Source organism: Balaenoptera physalus (genome assembly GCF_965194825.1).
Source record: "Balaenoptera physalus genome assembly, chromosome: 13".
Classification (NCBI taxonomy): domain Eukaryota; kingdom Metazoa; phylum Chordata; class Mammalia; order Artiodactyla; family Balaenopteridae; genus Balaenoptera; species Balaenoptera physalus.
Genome location: NC_138892.1, coordinates 8,875,447 through 8,889,780, shown reverse-complemented (window position 1 = coordinate 8,889,780; position 14,334 = coordinate 8,875,447). Strand labels below are relative to the sequence as shown.

General features: G+C 45.0%; 1 protein-coding gene across 12 annotated transcripts in view; it reads left to right on the top strand.

Moving 5' to 3' along the window:
* The first annotated feature begins 278 nt into the window (after positions 1-278).
* TNRC6B (trinucleotide repeat containing adaptor 6B) overlaps positions 279-14,334 on the top strand; it is a 261,503-nt gene continuing 247,447 nt past the window's right edge. For 6 of the 12 annotated variants that reach the window (XR_014252491.1, XR_014252492.1, XM_082420575.1 and 3 more), the window contains exon 1: positions 286-5,386. The gene's annotated coding sequence lies outside the window, so the exon portion shown is untranslated. Of the gene's footprint in view, positions 5,387-14,334 lie in introns of all 12 variants that reach the window. The other 6 variants (XM_082420570.1, XM_082420577.1, XM_082420572.1 and 3 more) reach the window with 3 other exon arrangements.

Here is a 14,334-nt window from a genome sequence, read left to right as displayed (position 1 = left end):
CTTGAGGTTTTATTATTATCTTAGAGTCTAGAATAACAAATCTGATTCAATACACTTATTTTAGAAATGAGGAAACTGAAGCTCAGACAGTTTACGTGACTTGCACACGATCACACAGCAAGTGGCCTGCAGAATGAAGGCTGGGGACGGAGAAATGAAAACGGCGATCTCAGAGGTGAAGGCAGGACAACGACCCAGCTCCCCACCCCCACTCCCCCCCCCACCCCCCCGACACCCCCGGAAGGCAACATAAGGAGAGGAGAGAGAGAGACTCCTTAGCAGGAGCTTAGAGAAAGAGGGGATATGAAAAAGAGCATGAACAGTTGTAGAGGTAGGAGGGGAGCTAGCTATTTGAGGAACCAAGAGAAGATTTTCAGAGTAAAAACATAGTGGTGAAGCCATGGAAACAAGGACTAAGAAAGTCTCTTGGATGCCGGCCACAAGGAGGTCATAGATGAGCTTAGAGAAGTGAGTTTCAGTGGAGAGTTAGGGCTGGAAGCCAGGATACGGAACAGCAGTGGTGGAGATGGCCACAGGGCATTATTTAAGACGCTGAGAAAAGGAAAAAGAGGGGGAAAGGGCAGGCAGGCAGGAAGGAAGGCTATTTTGAAGGGGGTGGGAGAGGAGCCAGATCCCAACTGGATGCAGAGGAAGGACCATCAGAGGCAGTAATTTAGCCAGGAAGAGGTGCGCCTCTTTCCCTGAGTCTGTATGGAAAAGAGCATGGGGTTGAGCTCATAAAGGCTATGAGGGCGACTGTTCATTTGGGGGCTGGTTGTCTCTCCAGCGGCACTGTGGCGGTTCCGACGTAGACGCCTCTGGGCAACATAGCAGCATGGAAAAGAGCTGACTCATTGGAGTCAGAGGGCCTGGGTTCAGCTGTGAGGTTATTAACTGTGGTGACCTGGGGCAAGTTAGTCGGCCCTTCAGAGCCTCAGTTTCCCTACCTGGAAAATGGGGATAACCATGGTTGTTGTGAAGGTTAACTGCCATGATCCATGTAAAGCCCTCAGTACAGTGTCTGACATACATCGGTGTTCACGAAAGGGTAGCTGTTATTAACAGCACATTCCGGTTCTCCTGTGAACCTCCTGGGGGTCGAGCATTGGCCAGCACACAGGAGGGGTCCAGTGTTTGCAGCTTCCCTAGGAGCTTTTCAGGAAGTATGGTTGTAAGAAATGAGAGGTGATTTAGAGGCGGCACAGCTTCTGTCACAAGGGCTTTGTTACACAATAAATGCTACCAAACGTAATAAATGCTTATGAACGTGTCCTCTGTAATCAGCACCCTCTAGAAAGTTCCCCTCCCCAACTGCTATTGGCCTTGGCTGTGGCCACGCCCACTTCCCAAGTGAGCCAGATCAGCTGTCAGCTGTCCTCTTGTCTTTTGGATTTAGTTCTTTGACAGGGAATCTTCCCATAAGTTTGAGAACCGGAGACTGCATTATAAACACTTCCAAATGTCTCACAGAAATGAGAGGCCAGTGCAAAGGGTAAAGGGAGTTCTCCTGTGCCACAGAAATCAGAGCTGGAGCCGATCCAGCTGGCTATGTCACCCCAAGCTTGTGGGTCACTGCAGAATTGTTTGCAGAAATTCCCCTTGTATTGGATTTTGTCCAGGCCAATGCAATGTGTTCAGGGATCACAGAACAATCTCTCAAGGGAAAAAAGGAAGGCCTGTTGCTTGGAATGGCTTAGAGCACTTTTGGTAGCCATCCAAGGCAGCTATCACTCATTAAATCTGCCTTCCCCTCCAGCAAAAAGCCAACTGTATAGAACACCACATATAGAGCTCTAAGAATAGTATAGCGCTCCAAGAACATACTGCACTTGGCCTGCATACGAGTGTGCAGGGCTTGGCGAGTCTTTTTACTGTCAAAGCTGGGTGTGTTGTAACAAACAAACACACAAAATATTTACCACAAGTAGCATGCAGAGAAGAAACGAGAAAGAGAGCAAAGGAGAGTACCCTAGCATGTCATTCTTTGACCTGGGCTGCCTTTTCAGGGCAGGAATCGACTCCACAGCCATCAAGGCAGCCTGTAAGCCCTCGGGCAGTGAGTACAGCAGACCCCTTTCCTCCCCACCATTCACTGACTCCACACTAGGCTGAGCAAGCCCCTAAGTCCTGTAACAGGTGGTAATTTGTCATTTGCTGCGACAGGAAGTTGAAACCATCATCCTCCACAATAAATATTTAGTTGATTTATTGGCTTTCTTCCCACAAGTATAGAAAGTGAGAACAGGTTCCATCCAAAGCTGCAGTTCTGAGCAATGAGAGCTCTCAAAGTACAGACAAGACCCTAAACCACACCCCACTGTTTGTTGGAAGAAATCCATGTGTGGGTCTATTCATAAAAGAGTCTGGGAAGATATTCTCCTTAATGGCGGTTGGCTCTAGTAGTGGGATTTGAGGGAGATTTTATTTTCTACTTTAAAACATTCTGTATTGTCTGAAATCTTTACTCAATGTTACTTTTATGATCAGAAAAACAGCAATCTTATTTGGGAATTATTTTCCTATTCTCAAGTGGGCAAACACAACAGGGTTTCTGGCTTCCTGCTTTCTCCTGGGGAAGGAAAGTACAACGAGGTGGAGTGGACAGACCCCTGAAGGCCCTCAAAGGCAAAGGTTATAGGAGGCACTGGCTTTGGCCACTCCTGGATATTCCTATCCTGCTCCCTGCCCCCATAAAGCAAGCATTGCAGGTCACGGCACATCTCCAGTCTCTTGCCTAGGTAATCACAATTTAGCCTTTAGTTCTCCTTATAGATGTCACACCTTCAGGGTAGCCATCTTTGTCTCTCCAAGATTGAGTCCCATGTCCCTCCAAGCCATCTGCACTGTGTTTACCTGTTGGTCACCCCCACTAAATCGAGGTTCCTAAAGGCAGACGTGTTTTATACATCTGTGCAGCCTCTGTACCTTAGGAAAGTGCCAACAAGCTCCATAAATATTTACTGAATAATTATTTATTGGGGGAACCTTTTATAATCAGAGCAATTCGAGACATACAAAGATGAAAAAGAAATCATTTGTTTTCAAGGAACTTTAAACTGAGTTGGGGAGACAGGTATGTCCAACAATTAACTCTAAAACCAAGCACTAGTTTAAGGGTTAAAAATAGAGTTACAAACAACCAACTATGAAGATAAGGAAGGTTTTGGACACTGACCATTTCTCATTCTTTTTGTTTTCTGGTTCAGAATCCCCATATTGGAATGCTAGTATGGGGTATGTGCATGTAGTTATAAGGATTCAGGTTCTTAGGACCTTTCTTAGAATTTGACTCATGAATTTTCTTCTGTCCTTCTGCTGGCAGTTGCCCTAGGAATACCTGCCATTTAATCTTAATTGATGTTTGTGAAACACTTATCTTCCTCTGCTGAAAGGCTATAAGTGTTGAGCACTATTACTGTGTTACAGTGGTTTTATTATTAAAGCAGTGCCAATGCGGTTACACAACAGCTTGGATCAGGAGACGAAACAAGGGCAGTGATCCCACTGAAGCTACAGGGGATGGGGATTTGGGATGGTAAAATGTTAATTACCCGAGACGGAATGCGGGCTATCGTCCAGCACTGTGCTCCTGGAGATCATTTCAGTCCCAGAGCCTGGGGCCGGCTCTCTGGCAGTGGGTCCTAAGCATTCTGCCCTCCCCTGGCTGGAATGTTGGATTCACTTTGCTGAAAGCAGCCACAGAGAAAGAATCCAATGGCCACAAGCCAGGAGCACTTGTCTTGCACAGCATCAGGGGCTACTCTGGAAGCTATCCAGGAGCTGAAGGGCTGTTCCGTTTGCATACAGTAAATTATTTATTTCTAAACCGATTTATTCTTTTTCTCTCTTTAGACTCTCTTCTTGTTTCTGGCTCTTGAGGACTCTCTCAAAAGAGAGTGAGCTGGAGATGGATGGGTGTGGGTCAGGAAGGTAGGCTTGAAACAGAAGGCTGGTAGAAGTGTCCATTTATTCATAAAGCTGAGAAAATGAACATAAAGGTAGATAGGCTTCTGGTCAGGAACCACCAAGACTGTTTAGTTCAGGGTGGGGAGGAATGGGTGCTGGAGAAGAGGATGCAGTGGAGGCAATGACAACCTATCCATAGCTTTAGCCCCCAGCAATGTCACCTCCAGAAACTAACTGAGGAACTTAGGTTCTGAATGAAAGCTTTTGAAGATGTTGGGTTGGCTGAGGGGTACGATTCTAGGCTAAGGGAGAGGCACTAAAGTACAGTGAAAAGAGAGAAGGCTCTGGAGTCAGACAGACCTAGGACCAAATGCTGGTCTACCAACTACATTCTATCTAGGTGACCTTGGGCAAATTTCCTAACCTCTCTGGAGCCTCAGTTTCCTAACTGTAAAATTTAGAGAACGTAAAACTCACAGGTTCAACCGATAGTCCTTGTAAAGAACTCTGCATGGTTGGCACAAAGCGGGCATGCAATAAATGGTAATCGTTACTATCGTCAACCACAGGCCAAATGACGGGAGTCATTCAAACTCCCTAGCAAACAATTAACCATAGCACAGCGAATCCAGATCTGACCGACACGCCTACTTGCCCAATAAGGTACCAGGAAAGAACTCAGTGGAGACAAACCAATGGCATTAGCCCTTGTTGTTGGACGGACTTTCTTGCTGTTCCACCAATAGTTTAAAGATTTGACTAGGGAGTGACATGCTGACGGTCCAATGATTCACAACCAGCCCACACTCAGTACTTCGGAGGGGATAAATCAAGGAGCCGGGACGTATAGATTCCGTTATTAGGCAGTACTGGATGGAGAGAGGCGCTTAGGGGAAACAGCGCGAGGGCGAGGCACTAATGAGCTAATAAAAGGAAAAAGACGATGGTTGCGCCAAGTGAGCTCGGCCGCCATCATGCTCTAGTTTCCCCTTCGCCTCTCCGAGTCTGCGACCGAGGAAAAGGTCTCTGGGATGCTGAGGGGGTGTGTCCCCGAATGATTGGCGCAGGCAGCTCAGCCAATCGTAGCTCGTCAAACGGAACGCATTTGACCAATGAGGGGCGACGGCAGCTGAGAGAAATTGGAGGGGCGGAACGGCAGCTTGACGGGCACAAAAGCCAGCCAGTGAGGGCCGGCAGCATCCTCCCTGCGGCCAATGGAGTGGGGCTCTGGGCGGGCCCCCGAGTGTTTGTGTTGTGGTTTTGGGGGAGGGAGGCGGAGGGGAAAGTTTGTTTATTTTGTTTTTAGTTTCTGGGGTCCCCGTGTTTCTCGGAGGTGAAGCGGGAGGGAGTGACCCCCCCGAGACCCTCAGTCCCTCTACTACGTCGCCTCCATAGCCTGCAGAGAAGCGGGGACCGCGCGCATCGCGGCGCATTGCCTCACAGCGGAACGCCGCGCACTCGGAGCCGGCACGGCTCAGTGGTAAGTGAGGACCGACGGCCACCGCCGCCCTTCCCCTCCCCCGCTCACCGCCCAGTCAGAGCTGGCCGGCCGGGTGGGCGAGGACGCCCGCGGGAGTGCGCGGCGCGGGGTCGGCCTGTCAAGCTGAGGCGCAGCGTGTGCGTGTCCTCGCGAGTGAGCGCGCGCGGCGGGGAGAGGGCCGGGAGGGGCGTGAGCGCGCGCGGGGTTGGCGGGGGTGGCGGCGTTGGGCGCGCGCCCCGCTGGGCGGGCGTCTGGTGGGTTTGACCCCGGGGCTAGGAGGGACGCGGGCGACATCCGCTCGCGGGGAAGGGGCGCCCCGAATGGCCGGGCCGGGACCGGCGGACGAGCGCGACTCCGGGCGTCACGCGCCGGCAGGTGTGAGCTGGGGGAGGGCTTCCGGGTGGGCTGGTCGAGTCGAGTTCGCTTCCCGTCGCCGGGGGACCTCGGGACAGGGAGGGGTCCCCGCGGAGAGCCGAGGCCCTCGGAGGCGCGTCGGGGCCCCTGCCTGGCGGTGGCAGAGAGAGGCGGCAGGCCTCGGAGCCTCCCGGTCCCCACCTGTGTGCAGGACCTGCGTGACGGAGTGAATGCGTGCCCCTGCTCCCGCCCCCACCCCTCACCCCAGAGCCCTGCGTGTGTGGCCACCTTCGAGAGGCGATTCAACCTTCTCGGGGAAAGGAGGGCGAGGGGAATATCAGCGGACGACCAGCCCGAAGTGTTTTCTGCATTCCCTGGTCCTACGCCCTTTGGTTTCAAACTAGTGGGTTTCCACAATGGGCTTAAATGCCCTATAGTGGCTAAAGACACCCAGTAAAGGTAGCGTCTTGTCAGGCTCCTTAAGGACCAGTCCATCCTCAGTTCTTTGGGCACCGAGAACTAGTCTGGGTCTTTTCAGGTGCCTTGCTTTCTCATGTATCTTTTGGCTGTTTTATTACTTTTTAGCGTCTGTGCTAGAGGTTGAAGCGAGGGATAAGGTGAATTTCAAGTTGGCCATTTGCTTACAATATAAGCAAAATTATACAACAAAATTGGCCAGAGATGTTTCCCCATGGTCAGTGAATAAAACGTCATTAATTACTGCCCCCCCCCAGCAGTTAAGCAAACAGAAATGAGATGTATAGAAATCTTACATCTTAGCATTTTGTGCAGGTTTAACAGTAGAGGCTATTTCCTTCGTAGTTGTGGGGAATTTCAGTAGGATGGTAGTTTCCTATTGATTTGGAGAAGCACCTTGGCTTTGAAACTATGTTTATTCTTTTGGTAGTGTTTTGTAAATGCCTCTTAAAAAGCAGAACTTTTAGAACATTGACAACTCTACACGTGCGCAGTGTCACACTAGGTAGGAAGTAGGAGAGATGTGAGTGTAGTAGGTCCAAACACTAAGGCAAGTATCCAGATCACAAATCAGACTGGCTTGTTCCACTTGGGATGCCGTGATGATAATAATGATGCTTTTATAGTTTCTTAGTTCTTGACTGTTTTTAAGTGCTTGTCCCAAACATCATTATTTGAGCAGAATAGTTCCTGATAGGACTTAAGGAGAAGAAATTCCCAAGCTGCTTTTCTAAGGTAGCACATAAATGTCATGCCCTTGGGGAAAAAAGATTATTTTTTTCTCATTCAAACGGAAGCACTTAAAAATGTTTTAAATCAGAATACCATTTCTTCAAATGATAGTAGTAATGTTAAGCTAACATTTTTTGCGTGCTTTGCGTATGCCATCCTGTTTATATTTTTACCTAATTCTTACCTTAAGCCTGCGGGGTAGGTATCATTACTGTTTTATGGATGAGAAAAAGAGCCTCCAAAAGCCACAGAGCTAGGAAGTTCAAGGGCATCGGTTTAGTCTTAAGTCTGTTTGGTTTCAAAGCCTGTGCTTGTTCCATTTTGCCCACTAAGTTACCCAGAGGAAGAAATGCAGAGTACACTGAAAAGTAAGAGAGGGATGGAAAAGGGAAATGCGAGTGATGATTAGGTTCCCCATACCTAACTTAAGAATTAATTAAACTCATTCTTAGTTTTTAGAAATTAGGAACATTTTTACTAGTGTTACATCTAAGCTTTGCTTTAATTTCCTCATTTAATTTTTATAAAGATAAATTAAAATGCATTTAATTCAGAGGTCAGGGCTTTCAGAGCCCTTCGTGCAGATCACTCCAGGACCTTTGCTGTTGTGATTAATCCTGTGTGCTCTTCCAGGGCCCAGGCGTTATTCACTTTTGTATCCAGCAGGGTGCTTACTGTATAGTAGGAGCACAGTAAATATCAGTTGACTAAGGAACAGAGTTAAAAATGTCATGATTTCGGGTTCATTTTAGCAGTTTTAGTTTAATGGGACAGTAAGAAAGTGAACAGCTCATGTGCAAAAGGCATGTTCTAGAAGAATACTTAAATGGAGCAATTCATAGAGTCTGGGAAGTTTGGCTCTGCTAGTTTGCTAAATCTTCCACTTCTCCTTATCTGTTTGAGCTCCTGTGCCATTCTGTTCTTCCTTTCACCTCCAGAATTCTAACAGAGGAGGCTATACTGACTGCTTCCCTTCACTACTTAGTCATCCTTTGAACCTTTGCAGCCTGGCTTTTAACCTCACCACCATTCACTGAGGCGTTTTCCAAGGTTGCCATTTAATTTAATGGTTAAATTTCCCAGACCATCCTTTCGGGCTTTATCCTGTTGTGTTCTGTCTCCCTGCAGAGACAGAAGTCTCTGCAAAAGTAAAAAAAAAAAAAATTTTTTTTTTACTTTTAAAATAACATATAATAATAATGAGTTTTAGTGTGTATACGTTTCTGTGAATGTTAGTACATGTATAGGTTCATGTGACCATCACCATAATGAGGATACAGAACAGTTCCATCACCCCCAAAAGACTCCCTTATGCTCTATCCCTTTTGAGAGCCCTTTCTCCTGACTTCCATCCCAGAGAGAAATTAACACTAAGGATCAAACTCAGGCTCCTTTTGTTGTCTTTCTTTTTCTCTTTTTCTACTCCTTGAAAATGTTATTTACTTTTGGGATTTAAACTATCACTCCTATCTATTAACCTGAGGATCCATGCCTCATCTCTCTTCCATTCTCTAAACAACATCCATATTTACCTGCTGGAATTCTTCCCTAGTCCTTCATACCCGGTGTGTTTAGAGTTGTGCCTAACTTTGCCTCCCAGCTAATGGCTCCCAAACCAGCTCTTCCATCAGATTTTTCTATATTTTTTGGTGGTGCCATCCTTCTCCCAGCCTTGTAACCCTGGAACACTTGAAGGGCCTTATATTAAACTCTGTTACCCCAGACCAAGTATCCTGCTACTCAGCTACAAATGCTGGCTCCTGCCCCTTTGCTGCCAAGCCGGCTTCTGTTCAGTAGGCTGAGCAGAGCATGGGTGGTTGGAACACTTAGAACCCATCAGGATTTCCCTGGTCAAAACCCCTCACGGCTTCCCATTGCGCTCAGACCCGTTTAGGATTTTATTTTTCATCGTTTGAGGCTTCGCAAGATCTGGCCTCTGCCTGCCTCTCCAGCCTTCTCTCACCTTTTTATGGCCCACCTGCCTTCCTGACATTCTAACTACACAGCCTTTCTTTCAATTCTTTGAATTACCCAAGCCTTTTCCAGCCGTAAGGTTTTTGTACATACCGCTCTCCTGGCTTGGGCTGTTCTTCCCCCCTGGTCTTTACCCACCTGACTTCAGGGTTCAGATGAAGTTGTCACTTCTTCAGAGAGTCTTTCCTTTATGACCTCATCCCATCACTCCCATCCACCCTTAATTAGGTCTCTCAGAGCTCCTGTTCTGTCTTCATAGCTCTCACTACAGTTTGTGATTCAGGACCATGTCTGTTTTGCTTCCCATGCCTCCAGAGCCGAGCCAAGTATCAGGCATACAGCAAACTCTCAGTAAATATTTGCTGGCTGTGTTGTGAGTCTGGGCTTCTGCTTTTATAATTTATTGCTATCTTGTAGTTTCTGGTAGCCTTGCTTTCTACTTCCTACCTTCTCTGGACTTGATCCCACTGGTGGAGGTCTTGCCACATAGAGATAGATATGAAATCACTAAAGAGGACACCGATTTTGTTCTCTTGAATTGCACCTCCGCCTGGGAGCCTTTACCACTGAGCCAGTTGAGATCTAACCTAAATCTAAACCGGGGCTGGGCTTGCTAGTCCGCTGAGCATTGCACCTTGGTTATCCAGGCTCATGTTAGTGCTTGCAGCTGTTACTCTTCCCTCACCTCACCCTGCTCTTGATTTCTTCCTCCTCTCTACACCCAGCGTGGGACTTCTAAAGACCTGTATACTTTCCAGCGGAGCCTGCTTACCCTTTGACATTTGCTGGCCTTTTGACATTGACAACTGCCTCTAGTGTCTTGACGCTAGGGATTGCCCCCACGCTAGTCTTCCTGAAACAGTGCTTTGTTTACGTTTCCTGTCCCCTCCCCAAATCTACCACAGGCACTTAAGTTTGAAAACATTCAATAGTGTTTCATTGCCTCAAGGGATTAAACTCTGGAGCTTGTTATTTAAAGCTCTCTGGACTTGCACTGTGCAGTAGAAATAGAATGCAAGCCGCAAATGTGAGCCACACATGTAATTTTAAATTTTCTAGTAGCCACATTAGAAAGGTAGAAAAAAAGGGTGAAATTGATTTTCATAACGCTTTATTTACTAAAGTATATCCAGAATATTATGTAAACATATAATCAGTAAAAAAAAAAAAAAAAAAATTATTGAGGTGCTTTACATCCTTTTTCTCATGTGAAACTCTGAAATCTGGAGTGTACTTTTCATTTAATACATCTCAATTCAGACTAACCACATTTCCAGTGCTCGGTAGCTGCATGTGGCTAGTGGCTACCATGCTGGACAGCACAGCTCTAAACCATGTCCTCAACACAGATGGAGGGCTGTACCTGGGTAATTGCCACCACTGGCCTTTTGGTAACTCTGTTCCCCTTCCCTACAACCAGCTCCTTATCCAAATATGCTAACCTTCCTTGCTGAGAAACCCGGAGGATCCTAAGACCATCCCTAAACTTCAGTTCTCACCATTTCCTCTGAGCCATTTTAATGTTAATTTTTTCGTGTCATTGTTTTTTCATATAGCAATTATTTATTTATCAGTTTGTATTATCATCAGAGGTAGTGTTAAAATATTTAATAACTGATAAGGCATAGGTATAGGTGCCTGATGAATTAGAACCAATGGCAACTGTGTTCTCATCTGTGCGTACCTGCTGAATTACAGCTCTTATTGTCCTGGGCTGTGTTATTCTTGGCTTCCTCCATAAGACTGAGTTCCTTGAAGGCAGGCTTTTGTCCTGCTCATTTTTGCATCCCTAAGATGGCGCCTTACCTGGCCTATAGTAAGCAGTGTGTAAATATGTTAAATCAATGAATAAATGCTACCTTGTATTTTGTTTTATTCTTTCTGTGTGCTGCGTTTTATCTTTCCAATTAGAAACCAAAATATAAGTTCTTTGAGGACAGAGATCATGAATTATGAAGGACTAGATGGCGGTTTCTCGATTGTCTTCATAGGAGAATTTCTTCTGAATGAAGATTTGCTTTAAAAAAATAACTATGTTTAGATACTGTTATGGGTTTTCAGGCTGGGTCAAAAAATGAGGTTTGACTTTAATGATACTTACTTTCTTTTGTGGTTTGTAAGCTGGCTTCGAAAGCAGCTTCAAAAGAAGAGCTCCTTGGAATTAATGCATGCTCTTCCAGTTAGGGGCATATTTAGTTACTGGAAAGGCACTGAACTAGAAGTTGAAAACCTGGGTTGGTTTGTATCATAGACATATGCTTGAGTACCTACTGTGTTCCAAGCACAGGAATGATTGAGAATTCAGAAACTAATAGTATGAAAAAAATGCAGCTTTAACACAGAGATGAAATGATTCATTCTTCCTAGGAAGATTGAATTCCTCTCTGCTCCCTTATACTTTCCTTATTTTTAGCATGGACTACACTATATAGTGTTTCTAGATCTGTCTCTCCCATCAGATTGTGAGTTTCTTAAGAGCAAGACTGTTGCATTCATCTCTGTATGAATGCACACACTGTACTGTGCCTGCCATATAGTAGGCACTCAAATGTTTGTTGAATAAATATCCCCAAATAAATTAGTTTTGCAGAACCTTAGTTTTTTCTTTTGTAAGTAGGGGATTCTCTGCCTCAGAGAATTGTTGAAACTGTAGCAGGAATAATCATTTAAAACTACGTATCTGTTCTGTGTATGTTATACCTCAAATATACAACATTTAACTAAAAAACAAGTGTAACTGATCACATTTCTCCCCTACTTAAAACTGTTAATGAGTCCCCAAAACCCTGCCATCTGCCCTCTGGAATATAAACTTCATGAGAATAAGCACCTGTTCTGTCTTGCTCACTGAATGCCCAGGGAAGACCCTGCCACATTGCCTGTCCTCCCCTTGGTTGCCTGTACTCTTGCCACACCGACCTTCTGGTTCCTGAAATGCATATTCCTCCCCACTCCAGGTCTCTTCCTTGCACTTGCTCTTCCCATGGTCTGGAGGCCTCCCACCCCAACCCTAGTTGATGCCTCTTCAATCCTCAGAGCCCAGTTTATATGTCACTTCTGTAGTGACTTTCTAAGCATCCCCACCCCAGATTAGGAGATGTGCTGCTTTAAAAAATTCAGAGCACTTAATATAGTTGTAATTAAGTAATCATTTAATTTGTATATTGTTTTCCCTGCTAGAAAATAGCTATGTGAATAAAAATACCTTGTCTGTTTTGTTCACATTTTTATTACCAGTATCTAGCACTGTAAATTGCACATAGTAGGTCCTGAATGAATATTTTTCAAATAAATTAAGAAAGAGAACTAAAAATAGAATTAAAAAAAAATCATTCTAATGGTTTAAATAAATTAAATATATGGGGGCAGGGAGGGGCTTTCCATTTTAGATTGTCTCCAGGTTCTATTTTTTTCTTAGTTTCTACTTGTAATAGGTAAACATTTTAATATTACAGAAAGAATATTGTAATGAAAACTTTTAATTTGTCTGAAAATTTTATCTAGTCATTGTAGAGTTTTTTTCTGTTGTTGTTGTTTTGGCCATGTTGCGTGGCTTGTGGGATCTCAGTTATCGGACCAGGGATTGAACCCAGGCCACGGCAGTGAAAGCCCGGAATCCTAACCACTAGGCCACCAGGGAACTCCCCACTGTAGAGTTTAATGAGTATCTTTTTAATCCTTGTTAGTAAAAATGATCAGAATGGTTATTCCTTTAAACGCTTTTTTTATGTGGTCGGGACTCACATGACTACAGTTTCTCTGAATGTTTGAGTGCACACCATGTGCTGAACGCTAGGTTAGCAGCTAGGACTACAAGGATGGGATGAGAAGAGATCTTTGCTCCCGAGGAGTGCACAGCGAAGTGGGCAAGGCAGACACATACACAAATGAGTGCCATTTAGTGCAATAAGTGCTATAGTAGGCATATAGGGGAGGGGGCAGGGGTGAAAAGGAAAGTTGTCCACACAACTGGAGGTCCAGAAAGCCGTTCCAGGGAAGGTGACACTTCCAGTAAGTCATAGAGGAAGAGGGCATTTCAGGCAGAGTGAACAGCCTGCACAGAGGCCCGAAGGAGCATATTTAGTATATGGAGAAGATGGCACAGTGGTGTGCTTTTATAAAGCTGGCGTTGGGGTACAGGGCCAACAGCTGACTTACAGGCTAACCATGTCATGTCAGACTCAGACTCTTAGATTACACTACATTTCAGAACTGGAAATAATCTTGGAAATCATGTTGTGATTCCGTACATTTGAATTCATAAAGGCATTATAAAGTACCATTCAAAGAAGCTAATCATAAACCAGAATGATGCTTGTTGCTTCTAATTAATATAGTTGCTTGAGTAGAGTGCCTGTAACCATGCAAATGATTTCAGGTGGAGTTAGAAAGCAGTAACTCATTTAAGCTTATCTAGGAGTGGAGAGTAAAGGAAATGACCTCCAGGTTGCCTGAGGCGAGTGCAGATCCACCTCACAGGGCCGGACACTGAACCAGTGAAAGGGATGAAGTCAGAAAGGGTTACCCAGAAGGGCCTCCAGGTACATGTGCTGGGAAAGACGACTTCTGCAGCTTGAAGTTTTAATTTTACTTATCTTTAAGTCTTTAAGTGGTTCACTGAACCAGCATTAGTTTAATTTGATTCTCAACTAAAAGTGAAGAAAGGAAGATTCGTTGAATGGAAATTTAGTCCATTTTCATTCATTTTATACCTCTTTAGTTTAACAGCTCTTTGCTTTCATGTCCCCTTCCATTCCTCTTTCTCAGCCTTGTTATTCTTAAGTAGTGCCTCCTTTTCCCTAATTCACCCCAACTCTTGCTATCTTTCATTCTATTATTGTTTTTAAGTACAATTGTGAGATGTCTGTACTTTGTTGGCTAACCAGTGTTTCCTCAGATTATCATATTCAGAACTTGATAGTTTTCAGAATGGGAGGTGATTAAGCTCTGGTAGTGCTGATCACATTCAGAAGATGATAATTGACCTGTTACAATGTCGATTGCTACAAATTTCTGTGTGCTTGTTTATTGACCTACATTACAAGGGGCTAAGGAGATAATGGATGGTAGGGAAAGTGATAGCAGTGAGTGTAGTTTAAGATGTTTGGAAAAGAAAGGAAGGAGAAAATGGGAAGCGCGGTGAGGTTGAGAAGGCACAACATCTTAAGGTAAGAAAGAAAATCTATTTAAAAGGTGTAGGAATGAGACAGGAGGGAAGAGGGCAGGGCAGAACCTTTAAAAGAAGGACTTAGCTATTGAGGATGTAACATAAATTGGTTAGAACTGATTAGGCCCAGGATGGCAGCAAGATTGAACTTCCAGTAGCCCTTGAGCCTCATTATACGCTCATTGTAAAACATGCTAAATGACACACCCATGGGCACCATGACAGTTCGGAGGCTGACCATAAA